We start from the raw sequence: 15,494 nt of genomic DNA, 5'->3' as shown, positions 1-15,494 counted from the left end.
ACGCCTACATCTACACATGCCACGGACGCACCACGCCTACATGTACATTGGCATCAGACGCACCACTCCTACATGTACACATGCCTCGGACGCACCACGCGTACATGTACACTGGCATCAGACAAAACCAAGCGTACATGTACACTGTAATCAGACACACTACGCCTACATGTACACTGGCATCAAACCCACCACGCCTGCATCTACACATGCCACGGACGCACCACGCGTACATGTACACTGGCATCAGACGCACCACGCCTGCATATACACAGGCATCAGACGCACCACGCCTAAATGTACACTGGCATCACAGGCCATCACCTATACCTGTACACTGGCATCAGAAGCACCACGCCTACATGTACGCTGCGATCAGACGTCATCACTCCAATATGTATACTGGCATCAGACGCACCAGGCCAACATGTACACTGTAGTAAGACGCACCACGCCAACATGTACACTTGCATCATGCGCAACACGCCTACATGTACACTGGCATCAGACGCACTACGCCTACCTGTACACTGGCGTCAGTAGCACCACGCCTACATATACAGTGGCAGCAGACGCGCCAGGCCTACATGTACACTAACGTCAGAAGCACCACGCCTTCATGTACACTGGCATCAGACGCACCATCCCTACATGTACACTTGCAGCAGACGCAACACGCCTACATGTACACATGTATGGGATTAACAACGCCTACATGTACACTTCTATCGATAGAAAAACGCCTACATGTACACTGGAAGCAGACACACCACGCAAACATGTACACTGTCATCAAACGCCACCACGTCTACGTGTACACTGGCAGCAGACGCACCATGCCTACATATACACTGGCGTCACAAGCATCACGACTACATGTACACTGGCATCAAACCAACCACGCCTAAATGTACACTGGCATCACACGCCACCACCTCTACCTGTACACTGGCATCACACGCCACCACCTCTACCTGTACACTGGCATCAGACGCAGCATCCCTACATGTACACTGGCATCAGACCCACCACGCTAACATGTACACTGGCATCAGACGCACCACGCTTACATGTACACTTGCATCAAACGCAACACGCCTACATGTACATTGACATCAGACGCATTACGCCTACCTGTACACTAGCGTCAGTAGCACCACGCCTACATGTACACTGGCATCAAAGGCCAGCACTTCTACCTGTACACTGGCATCAGACGCACCACGCCTACATGAACACTGGCACAGACGTCATCACTCAAACATGTATACTGGCATCAGACGCACCGCGCTTTTGTACACTTGCACCAGACGCACTATGCCTACATGTACACTGGCATCAGACGCACCACGCGTACATGTACACTGGCAGCAGACGCACCACGGCGACATGTACACTGCAATCAGATGCCATCACGCCAACATGTACACTGGCATCAGACGCACAACGCCATCATGTACACTGGAATCAGATTCATCATGTCTACATGTACACTGGCATCAGACGCACCACGCGTACATGTATACTGGCATCAGACGCACCACGCCTACATGTACACAGGCATCAGGTGCCATCACGCCAACATGTACCCTGGCATCAGACGCACCACGCCTAGATGTACACTGGCATCAGACGCACCACGCCTACATGTACACATGCCACGGACGCACTACGCCTACATGTACACTGGCATCAGACGCATTACGCCAGCATGTACACTGGCATCAGACGCACCACTCGTACATGTACACTGGCATCAGACGCACCACGCCTACATGTACGCTGGGATCAGATGCCATCACGCCAACATGTACCCTGGCATCAGACGCACCACGCCTAGACGTACACTGGCATCAGACGCACCACGCCTACATGTACACATGCCACGGACGCACTACGCCTACATGTACACTGGCATCAGACGCATTACGCCAGCATGTACACTGGCATCAGACGCACCACGCCTAAATGTACACTGGCATCACAGGCCATCACCTATACCTGTACACTGGCATCAGAAGCACCACGTCTACATGTACGCTGGCATCAGACGTAATCACTCCAACATGTATACTGGCATCAGACGCACCACGCTTACATGTACACTGGCAGCAGCCGCAACACGCCTACATGTACACATGAATGGGATTAACAACGCCTTCATATACACTTCTAATCGAACGAAAAACGCCTACATGTACACTGGAAGCAGACACACCACGCAAACATGTACACTGTCATCAAACGCCACCACGTCTACATGTACACTGGCAGCAGACGCACCATGCCTACATATACACTGGCATCACAAGCACCACAACTACATGTACACTGGCATCAAACCCACCACGCCTAAAAGTACACTGGCATCACACGCCACCACCTCTACCTGTACACTGGCATCACACGCCACCACGCTAACATGTACACTGGCATCAGACGCACTACGCCTACATGTACACAGGCATCAGATGCCATCACGCCAACATGTACACTGGCATCAGAAGCACCACGCCTAGATTTACACTGGCATCAAACGCACCACGCCTACATGTACACATGCCACGGACGCACTACGCCTACATGTACATTGGCATCAGACGCATTACGCCAGCATGTACACTGGCATCAGACGCCACCACGCCTACATGTATTTTGGCATCAGTAGCATCATGCCTACATGTACACTACACTGGCATCAGAGGCATTATCCCTTCCTGTACACTGGAATCAGACGCACTACGCCTACATGTACACTTGCATCAAACGCACCACGCCTACATCTACACATGCCACGGACGCACCACGCCTACATGTACATTGGCATCAGACGCACCACTCCTACATGTACACATGCCTCGGACGCACCACGCGTACATGTACACTGGCATCAGACAAAACCAAGCGTACATGTACACTGTAATCAGACACACTACGCCTACATGTACACTGGCATCAAACCCATCACGCCTGCATCTACACATGCCGAGGACGCACCACGCCTACATGTACACTGGCATCAGACGCACCACGCCTGCATATACACTGGCATCAGACGCACCACGCCTAAATGTACACTGGCATCACAGGCCATCACCTATACCTGTACACTGGCATCAGAAGCACCACGCCTACATGTACGCTGCGATCAGACGTCATCACTCCAATATGTATACTGGCATCATACGCACCAGGCCAACATGTACAGTGGAGTAAGACGCACCACGCCAACATGTACACTTGCATCATGCGCAACACGCCTACATGTACACTGGCATCAGACGCACTACGCCTACCTGTACACTGGCGTCAGTAGCACCACGCCTACATGTACAGTGGCAGCAGACGCGCCAGGCCTACATGTACACTGACGTCAGAAGCACCACGCCTACATGTACACTTGCATCATGCGCAACACGCCTACATGTACACTGGCAGCAGACGCACTACGCCTACCTGTACACTGGCGTCAGTAGCACCACGCCTATATGTTCACTTCACTGGCATCAGACGCACCACGCCTACATGTACACTGGAATCAGACACACTACGCCTACATGTATACTGGCATCAGACCCACCACGCCTGCATGTACACATGCAACGGACGCACTACGCCTACATGTACACTGGCATCAGACGCACCACGACTGCATATACACTGGCATCAGACGCACCACGCCTAAATGTACACTGGCATCACAGGCCATCACCTATACCTGTACACTGGCATCAGAATCACCACGCCTACATGTACGCTGGGATCAGACGTCATCACTCAAATATGTATACTGGCATCAGACGCACCAGGCCAACATGTACACTGGAGTAAGACGCACCACGCCAACATGTACACTTGTATCATGCGCAACACGCCTACATGTACACTGGCATCAGACGCACTACGCCTACCTGTACACTGGCGTCAGTAGCACCACGCCTACCTGTACACTGGAATCAGACACACTACGCCTACATGTATACTGGCATCAGACCCACCACGCCTGCATGTACACATGCAACGGACGCACTACGCCTACATGTACACTGGCATCAGACGCACCACGACTGCATATACACTGGCATCAGACGCACCACGCCTAAATGTACACTGGCATCACAGGCCATCACCTATACCTGTACACTGGCATCAGAATCACCACGCCTACATGTACGCTGGGATCAGACGTCATCACTCCAATATGTATACTGGCATCAGACGCACCAGGCCAACATGTACACTGGAGTAAGACGCACCACGCCAACATGTACACTTGCATCATGCGCAACACGCCTACTTGTACACTGGCGTCAGTAGCACCACGCCTACCTGTACACTGGCATCACAGGCCATCACCTATACCTGTACACTGGCATCAGAAGCACCGCGCCTACATGTACGCTGGCATCAGACGCACTACGCCTACCTGTACACTGGCATCACAGGCCATCACCTATACCTGTACACTGGCATCAGAAGCACCGCGCCTACATGTACGCTGGCATCAGACGTCTTCACTCCAACATGTACACTGGAGTAAGACGCACCACGCCAACATGTATACTGTCATCAGACGCCACCACGTCTACATGTACACTGGCAGCAGACGCACCATGCCTACATATACACTGGCATCACAAGCACCACGACAACATGTACACTGGCATCAAACCCACCACGCCTAAATGTACACTGGCATCACACGCCACCACCTCTACCTGTACACTGGCATCACACGCCACAACATCTACCTGTACACTGGCATCAGACGCAGCATCCCTACATGTACACTGGCATCAGACCAACCACGTAAACATGTACACTGGCATCAGACGCATTACGCCTACCTGTACACTGGCGTCAGTAGCACCACGCCTACATGTACACTGGCATCAAAGGCCAGCACCTCTACCTGTACACTGGCATTAGACGCACCACGCCTACATGTACACTGTCATCAGACGTCATCACTCAAACATGTATACTGGCATCAGACGCACCGCGCTGATGTACACTGGCACCAGACGCACTATGCCTACATGTACACTGGCATCAGACGCACCACGCCTACATGTACACTGGCATCAGACCCACCATGCCTGCATGTACACTGGCATCAGACGCACCACGGCGACATGTACACTGGCATCAGACGCACCACGGCGAAATGTACACTGGAATCAGATGCCATCACGCCAACATGTACACTAGCATCAGACGCACCACGCCATCATGTACACTGGAATCAGAAGCATCATGTCTACATGTACAAGGGCATCAGACGCACCACCCCTATATGTACACTGGCATCAGACCCACCACGCCTGCATGTACACATGCCATGGACGCACCACGCGTACATGTACACTGGCATCAGACTCACCACGCCTACATGTACACTTCCATCAGACCCACCACGCCTACATGTACACATGCCTCGGACCCACCACGCCTATATGTACACTGGAATCAGACGCAACACGCCTACCTGTACACATGCCACGGACCCACCACGCGAAGATGTACACTGGCATCAGACCCACCACGCCTACATGTACACATGCCTCGGACGCACCACGCCTACCTGTACACATGCCGCGGACCCACCACGCCTACGTGTGCACTGGCATCAGACGCACCACGCTTACATGTACACTGGCAACGGACGCACCACGCGTACATGTACACTGGCATCAGACGCACCACGCCTACATGTATTTTGGCATCAGTAGCATCATGCCTACATGTACACTGGCATCAGACGCACCAAGCGTACATGTACACTGGAATCAGACGCACCACGCCTACATGTACACTATCATCAGACGCACCATGCCTACATGTCGTCTGGCATCAGACGCACCACGCCTATCTGTACGCTTGCATCAGACGCACAATGCTTACATGTACACTGGCATCAGACGCACAATGCCTACATGTACCTGCACATGAATATAAAAGCTATATGACTGAAAACATATGGATATACTGTACTATCGAAGTGTCTTTAACTCCAAATTTCGTATTGACCTGTAGGTCAATAGTTGCTAATCACCTGTTGATGATTTGGGGAGACTCTCTTTAAGTGCTTGAGGCAGACAAAGAATATATGTTAGGTTGAGTACATATTAAATATTTCAAATAGTTCTGGCTACTTTCACATGTCAAAATATTTTAAATATCAACAAAGCCAGCCACTTAAGAAAACAAATTTCTGCAGAAATATGAATCTATGTGTCTTCCTCACGTTCTGTAACTGCAACCGTGGTGTGCAGTATATAACTGTTTCGCACGGGATAAATGTTTCTAAAATTCACTTTGGGGATTTGGAAATATTATCCTTTCCCAAAAGTAAACCTCGTGAACAGTGACAAAGCGTCCCATATAACTGAGCAATAAATCCCATCAATTGCTCTCTCAACATTAGTAGCGCCAACACAGATAATTTCTCAATTCGCCATATCATAACACTTTTTTTTTTCACTTTACCTAATGATCAATCAAAATCAGCTTCGCCTGAAAATCACACGTTAAAACACATGAAAACAATATTGGAACTTCAAACGAGAATCGTTTATGCTTCTAGCTAACGTAATAATAAGAAAAATCATTGTATCTGCGCTCGGTCTGTGTGACAATGTTATGTGGCCTGATATGGTTATGGCAATTATTACTCCGACAATGTTGAACAAACTCTTTAAAATATTTACATGTATTTAAATAATGACGATTCCCTGAATACGATCCGACCTCGACAATGTCGGACAAGTCTATTTTATGAACAGGGGGGTTATGTTTGGTATTTCCCGGATATTCTCACACGTCCAGGCGATTATCTGTAACTTTTCTCCCCATACCGAGAGCTGTATCTCTCCCACTTGTGAATGCCATCGTTCGGCCAGGGCGTTTATCTGCGTATCCAAGCTACATCTATGGGGAACAACTCACTTTCAAATTTACATCATCACGTTGTGAGCGCATGTTCGAATCTCAAGAAATGACGTGATGATAGAACAAGGTGTTGTCGTGAAATAAACCACGCTTCGTTTTTCGCTGCTCTTTGCGATTTATCGTGTAGTTATCTTATCACGTACGGGAACATTGGTACAATTCAAAACAGTAAACATAAGTTTGGTGACTAAAGCGTCAAATTACGAAATGTCCTCCACATGTCTACCATAAACCTTTTGAAAGCTTTACCAAGGCCTTGGATGTCGTAACCCTGATCGGGGCGGTCGGGTAGCCTAGTGGTTAAAGCGTTCGCTCGTCACGCCGAAGACCCGGGTTCGATTCTCGACATGGGTACAATGTGTGAAGCCCATTTCGCCGTGATATTGCTAAAAGCGGCGTAAAACCATACTCACTCACTCACTCGTAACCCTGATCAAACAAAATCTGAACTAGAATCGTATCTTGCTCTTTGAATGGTTCGTAGAAAGAACCTGCTCGATTGTACCTCCAAAATTGTGACCCACCTCAGCAATTCCGTATTGCTCGCGTCTTAGATGATGTTTTGTTATCAATGGTAACTTTTATTGTCCTGGTAGAAACTTCATTATTTTTTCAGGTCAAAGTAACATTCGTCGGTTAACATGCAAGTCTCATGGGTATATACAACTTTGCAGACCTGGATAGATCGTAACATCGTTAAAACAAATATCGTATTCAAAACATCGAAAGGGGCGCGTAAATAATGTCAGTGTTTCTGGGAAGATGAATAGTGATTCCTGAAGAAGTGCAAATGAACCTATATCCCACTGAAGTATTGAAATAGCACTGCAAAGAAGAAGCTACATGTCATAGACTCCGTGGATCCTGCTAACATGTTACACTACACTATACACATGGCTGAGTGTTTTAGGATGCCTGGACTGACTGCTGGCATACATTATGTATGTGTTTTTTTCTGAGATGGGTGACTGTAGGTGAGACAATCACTAACTGGCTTCAAACATCAATCGATGTCTAGTCTACATTTATAACGGCACGGATTGAGGGTGTGGGGTGATAGTGGAATGATTTACTTTAAATCAAGGTTACTTGACACGCCCCTTCTGGCCATAATCGTGACATACATAGAATTCATACCAGTATTATATATACAACACAGGTCTCCCCACAACTATAGAAACGATCACGCATATTCAGTAAACGGTTGATGGATATATCCAGTCAGCTTGCATGCCTAGCCGATGTGCTAATTAAGCCACGCCTCCTTGTTAGCGCTTTTAAGATTCGACTGGGTTGTGACAAATACAGACCTCAAAATACGTACATGTAATTTAGCGCAACAGCGCTAGCTTATCGTTTTCATACTTTTTTCGCGGTCATGTATTGTACATCACACTGGCTATATAATGATTAAACGAAATATCTATTGATACGTGCACTTTAAGTATCAAGTATACTATACTATGTATGAGAACACATGTGAGCACGTGGACCAAAGAACGACAATCATGGCGACACGTGCCATCTGCTGGAAGATGAGTGGTGTCCCGGTGTGCCACCATGTGAAGAACGCCCGAAGTGGTGCAAGTCTTAGACGTTTATCATTTTGGTGAAACCCACGAGCACGATTATGACCCTGACAAGACAAGAAACATAATCATTGCGACTCTGGACTTCCAACCCACGATCACAGGTTGCTGATAATTGCCCAAGGGACGCAACTCTTATTCAGCGAGAGACATACTAAAGAGGGTGAATTTCCTAAAGGACACAGGACACTCCCAGCATGTGACATAAACACATGTCTGTGCTGCTATCTATTCGGATCAACACTCCACCTTTCTGTAGGTTATCTTTGTTTGAAAGGCCTTCTCTTTTTCGATTTGTGACGCATTTATATCAAGATATACTGACGTTTGTAGTCACGTCAGGCTCACTGCACGTGCGGGAAACAAACAAATCCTAATTAATAAACAATTTTATGTAGCGCTAGACAGTGAGTGAAAGTTTGAACATGGGAAAACAGACAAATAGAGATTTGAGAAAGCAGTGGACTGAGTAAACCCAATTGCAACGGTAGAAATTGTAGTTATATCGTATTCGGACAAAATGGAGGTCGCTTGTTGTCGCTACAAGTATTCAATGTGTTCGGCAGTCTGGTGAAATCAATTGACTTAGATCAAATCAAGTGAAGATTTAGTTTCTAATAAGAGGGGTTCCTCCAGACTAGTTAAGATAACAGCCAAGGGAATGCTACATCAAACGACGTAACGGTTGATTTCAGTGATACAATTAGCATATCTTATTATTCATGTTCATTGTTTGTTAAATATTGTTACTTATGTTTGTATCGCTGGCGTATAATTATCAGGCGAAGTGACACTCATCTTCAAGTAACATTGTAGATACGGCCTTTTAATTTGACAGACTATGGCAGGCGTCGACCAAGAGTGTGACCTTGGGTGTGTCCCGATTCCCATGAGTCCACTGCCACTCCGTCTGTGTCTCTTTTTCATTCCAGTACAAACACACAGCTTTATACATGACAATAAAAGCATTTACAGAAGAACATACTACATTTTGATTGGACAATATAAGCAATGCATATTGTACAATTTCCTTTGAATGGACATGAATAAATGGACTTTCCCTGATGTTATGTATCTATATAAAGCTGGGACTTGACATGCATGACAGGTGTAGTGGCATGTCGTTAGGGGTAAATCAGCGTTCCTTAATTACAAATGACGGACACTGTCACGAAGGACGAACAGATCAAGATGTGACTTTTAATTATGAAATAGAACGTTTATTGTGTGACGCCAGTGCGCCAATTGTGCTGGACGATAAGGTTTTATTTAAATGATTTAACTTTATATTTCTTTATGCTTAAACTATGTATGCACATTTTGTAAACATATACACATAAAAGTAGCTGTATGACAATATATAATTAGTAGTAAGTTAGTATAACTCCCAGCCAGGCATTAAAAACTACAAAGCCGGTGTGACATTGAAAATGGACCCGCGTTGAAAAGTGACCCGGGAGTCATTATTCAACGTTGAAAACATACCCGGTCTCAATTTTCAACAGACCAGGGTCAATTTTCAACAGTTGAAAAGTGACCCTGTCAGTTTACCAAGTCGTTAAATAGTGACCCGGGCCTCGCGTTGAAAAGTGACTCCGTTGAATTATGACTTCTAGTGTAAATAAAAAGATCTAATGTTATAATCTATGAAATCTTTGTTAGTGTTTTTATCTAGGTGTTTCTGAGTGCGTATCTGTAAGCTTGCATCAGTTGTTTTACGTACATGTATGTTTTTTCGAGTGCGGTAGAGAGAAGGGTGGGGGCGTTTCATGTTTTATTAAAACAAGAATAATCTCGATATTAAAGATTGACTGGACATAACTATAGATCTATACAACCAAAAATCGCCGATACAGCTTCTCTTTGATTTTAGACTTATTGACACCACATTTGTTGCAAATCGAAGGAAGTCAAGCTATATTGCTCATTCGATTTCATTCGTAAAGAGGCCAAAGCGTCTTTTGCAATGGTTTACAAATAGCTATTGTCAGTGGTTTTATAGTCTCCATGTTTCAGCTGGTTAAATCAAGGACGTATGTATTGCATAGATTTTCGTGCATATCAGTTTTGTTGATATCGGTTAATATTTTACAAAGATTTTGGCTACATTGATGTTTGCCGATGTTTGACAACGTGGCACAAATTTTATATGTTTACGGAATCCTCTCATCCAAGATTTCAAGCAAAATGTATATTTCAAACATTGCCGACTTTTTGATGTTTTCTTCAAACGTGTTATCATGGCTTTGTCGGAAGACCAAAAAACCCTTCATATTCGACCGTATTGCACGTGCAGCAGTACCACGTGACAGGAATCGAAAGATTGTCATATGCGATGTTATGGATAGGCATACAGTCGTGTATGTCATAAGTCATGTGTCAAAGCATTCACACAATAGTCAGAAATGGAACAACAGGAGATCAGTGAGATCTCCCTTTTCGTCAAAGACAGGACCTACCCAAAATCTATGAGCACTGATTTTGCTAAAAGAAATTTCAGACGAAAATGCAAAAGATTCTCACTTGAAAATGATGTTTTGTGCTACAAATCAAAGAATGGAAGATGTCTAAGAGTGCTGGTCGAGGATGAAGTACCTAAAGTACTGACAAGTATACATTCGCAAAAGCATGGAGGACATTTAGGAGTCAATAAAACGTGAGTATTCAAGTACAGTGTCTGTATAGGTCCAGCTACCTTTCAATCTTCATTTTTGTTAAGATTTAATAAATAAACAAAGTACTTTTTCGAGGGGATATCAAAACGTTTTGAGCCTCACTTACTTAAAGTTGAAATTCTGGTTAAAGTTACAATTATTTTTCAACATAGTCCCGTTCCAATTCACACACTTGTACCATATGGTTTTTCAATCATTAATGCCCGGTATTTTGAGGTCCAGCAGTAAATTGTTGTCGTCCTCAAATCTTCAACCCTGCAGGTGCTTTTTCAATTTAGGGACTAAGTGGAAATCACTGGGGGCTAGATCTGTAGGTCACAGTTCGAACCCACATTCTCGACAGCATCCATCTCAACCCAGCTGGCGTGTACTGGTGCGTTGTCTTGTTAGACAATCTAGAACAGGTACTAGTATTTGGGTATCCTCCATTGTATTGTATAGCGTCGCTTAATGTGGTAGAGAATGCTCTTCATTATCTAATTATTACAAGTGATTTAGGCTAAAAAAAATTGATAACTTCCATATTTCCAAAATTCATTGTACATACACATTTTTGAAATTCGGCATAATTCACAAATGTTACTACAATTTACTAAGTTTGTGAAATAGTGCTGGTTTGGTTTCTTTTCATTTATCGCAAACACCACTTTTCACATTTAAAACAGGCTTTTATAGGAGTGAGTGAGTGAGTGAGTTGGGTTTAACGCCGCTTTTAACATTATTCCAGTCATATCGCGGCGTGTCAGCTTAATGTGGGAGGAACGCCCGAAGTGATGCAGGTCTCAGACGTTTACCACTTCGGTGCAACCCTCGTGCCAACACAATATATTTGCATCAATGTAAATATATCAGAATGACTTAAGATTGCAACATTTATTATTGCACTGAAATATACTTGGCATCATGCTAACACTTCGAAACAATAATCGTTAAACGCTATTCCTAAGACCACAGTAGTATAGGTAATAGGGGTTCTGGCTCACTTCCACTGGAGCCGGATTCATATACCTATACTGCTACTACAGGGGGGATTTTTTATGCCAAAATGATTATGCGATTCACCGATAGTCATGAGTTTAAGTTAAATTGGCTCTAGCTCACCAATACCTGGGGCCAATCATTGCTTTAGATGAGTCTAAATGGTAATAAAAATATTCTTCATTATTTTTATCGATAAAGGGATATTCAACATTTTTATTAAGTTCTTCGTTCATTTTACTAGGAGACCAGACTATATAACTACACTCTTTTTGTAAATTGATAAGAAACAATTGATAACCATATTTGGTTGGTTTGACATCATTGATATAATAAAAACCTTGTGGTAATTCTCTCCATTTAATAGCTTTCTCCATTATTATATATTTATGTAAGCATTTGTCTAAATGTGATCAAACGATAGTAAGCAATTTATTTTTAATCTCCAACCAGTTCTTTGGTTTTGGCCCGGAATAATTGATGCGCTTGTTGCCTCCCCTGTTCTATGAACTTTTTTTTCTCGTCTTCGCTAATACCACTGGTCTTACGAGATTTTGATCGAATCTCCTGCTTCATTGCATTGTATTTGGTGAGTTCCGACAGCACTAAACGAAACTCATCCTCGGATATCTTACAATCGGCCATTGCTGTCGAAATATGATCCTCAATGCTGTTCAACTTTGCTTCGGCGAGTATCCGAATACTATCGTGTTTTAATGCTTTCTTTTGTGACCTACGAGAAATGAATTTTATCGCTATTCCTGCCAGTCCCGAGACTCCAGCTGTTATTTCCATGCCGAGCACGATAGGCGCAGCGATTATAGTTGATAGTAAACCGATACCCGCTACACCGAGTCCCATGCCAGATACTACAAGCGCGGTGTCAACTCCGTCCAGAGCATTCACGGCTCTGCGATACTTTTTATACAATCCAAGTCTCAACTCCCTATCCTTCCCTATTCGATGTTTTATGTCGCTTATTTGATGTAATCGAAATCCATCAACAGTTTCCATCTTTTCAAATGCTTCACCGAGCGCCGGATATAAACTCATAGTGTATATAACGATCATATAATAGTCTTTAATTGGTCTTGCTTAAATGTTTTGAGACTATACATCAATCTTATCAAATGTATATTATACGGCAAGAATATCTTAGAAAGAGAAATGCTGTCACTTTTCATAATTTGGACCCCCTCGAGTGTTGCAACGGGCGATGCTCCGATATGAATAATACTGCAACGTTGACGCTCGTGTTTCTTGAGCCATTTAATCGATAGACCTGGTAATATTTCGAAGGCATCTACCGGTGCATCTCCGAACAAGACTTCAATAATAAGAGTAGAATTATTAGGTATTGCACTCAAGTTAACTTTAATATCTTCGAATTCAGTAATCAAATTTAAAGTAACATTTTTTAAGGCCGGACGACTATATAACATATGACCTGGGTTTTCTGGCAGGGGGGGTAACTAACACACTTTTTCGTTTTGACGGGATATAAGCCGCGAGTACGATGCCACTATTTATTATCTTAGTTAAATTATGTCCCTTACCTATCATCACATAAGGTGGGGTAATGACGATATTCAGTAGCCACTCGATGTTTGCTTCAACCATAGCCCATTTATTATCGTCATTGCGAGTAATATTATACAAAGTGTTTTTAATTAGTCTACTAAAGTCGACATCGCTTAAATCTTCTAGATTACCCGTGAATGTGACTTCTTTCCGCTTGTATACATTATCGTGTAAGTGTAAAGCGTATAACTTACCATTGTAACCGGGTTTATCAAATCCTTCCGTGTCTCCGAGATCGGAAAGCGCAATTGTATTACATTGTCTTAGTGTTCCAGGGCCTGATGCATCAACCATTATTTTTAATATGGAGTGTTACACTTAAGTATCCTATATGTACAGGTTGATGTTTTACATCTAATACAGAAATTTTGAGGTCTGAAATAATACCACGCCTAAATTTTTTATATTGTAATGACGAGAAAGATTCCGTTCTACTGCTATTGTATTTTTCATTTTTCACTGGAACACTTCTGAGCAGAGTTGAAGGACTTTCTAGTTGAATATTATCCGTCGTGCTTATTTGATCAAGATGGATGAACAACTCTTTATAGGGAACTAAATCGGGTAATTTAACATCAGGATGTGTGCCAATTAAGCGACTAAATTCCTCTCTACCTGATTGGTCCAATACAATTATATTTGCATAGTTCCATTTCACTGTCCCAGTCGCCTCATTTTGTGTGAGACTAGCTCCATTAGGCTTTAAAATTTCATCATTGAGTGAGCTTACGCTGTAATACCCATCAGGTATAGTAATGGATTTGCTAGTACCATATGAAGTTAATGTAATTATCCTATTATTATTTTTTATAGCATTTATATTGGTCCACCTCGGGTAATACGTTACATCGCATAGAGCGACTTCGAGTTGTCCATCCGAGTTATCGATAGTACGAAGCAGTTGAATAGACTGACCATTTGTTATTCCCAGGAGTGTAACATACATATCAAATATACAATGATACTATATCATAACTTAAATATGGAATCAACCATTATTTATAATATGGAGTGTTACACTTAAGTATCCTATATGTACAGGTTGATGTTTTACATCTAATACAGAAATTTTGAGGTCTGAAATAATACCCCGCTTTAATTTTTTATATTGTAATGTTGAGAAAGATTCCGTTCTACCGCTATTGTATTTTTCATCTTTAACTGGAACACATCTGAGTAGAGTTGAAGGACTTTCTTGTTGAATATTATCCGTCGTACTGATCTGATCAAGATGGATGCCCAACTCTTTATAGGGAACTAAATCAGGTAAATAGAGTCCCTGATCTGATGTCTTGAGTACTGTTATTTCTCCTCCCCATCCAAGTGTGTATGCTAAGTTCTCATAAAGCTTTACATCCTTGTTTCCAGCGTTTAAAATCAGTAACCCATTTGACTCATTTTGTGTTAGACTAATTCCATTAGGCTTAAAAAATTCATCATTGAGTGAGCATACGCTGTAATACCCATCAGGTATAATGTATTTTTGACCATTTATCTCTGTCTCATTATTATAACCTCTCGCAGCATTTATATTGGTCCACCTCGGGTAATACGTTACATCACATAGAGCGACTTCGAGTTGTCCATCCGAGTTATCGATAGTATGAAGCAGTTCAATAGACTGACCATTTGTTATTCCAGGTAGTGTAACATACATATTAAATATACAATGATACTATATCATAACTTAAATATGAAATCGACTCACATTACTAATCAA

Source organism: Haliotis rufescens, unplaced genomic scaffold (genome assembly GCF_023055435.1).
Source record: "Haliotis rufescens isolate VD_foot unplaced genomic scaffold, xgHalRufe1.0.p SCAF_4, whole genome shotgun sequence".
In the NCBI taxonomy this organism is placed as follows: Eukaryota; Metazoa; Mollusca; class Gastropoda; order Lepetellida; family Haliotidae; genus Haliotis; species Haliotis rufescens.
This window is presented reverse-complemented; position numbering follows the sequence as displayed.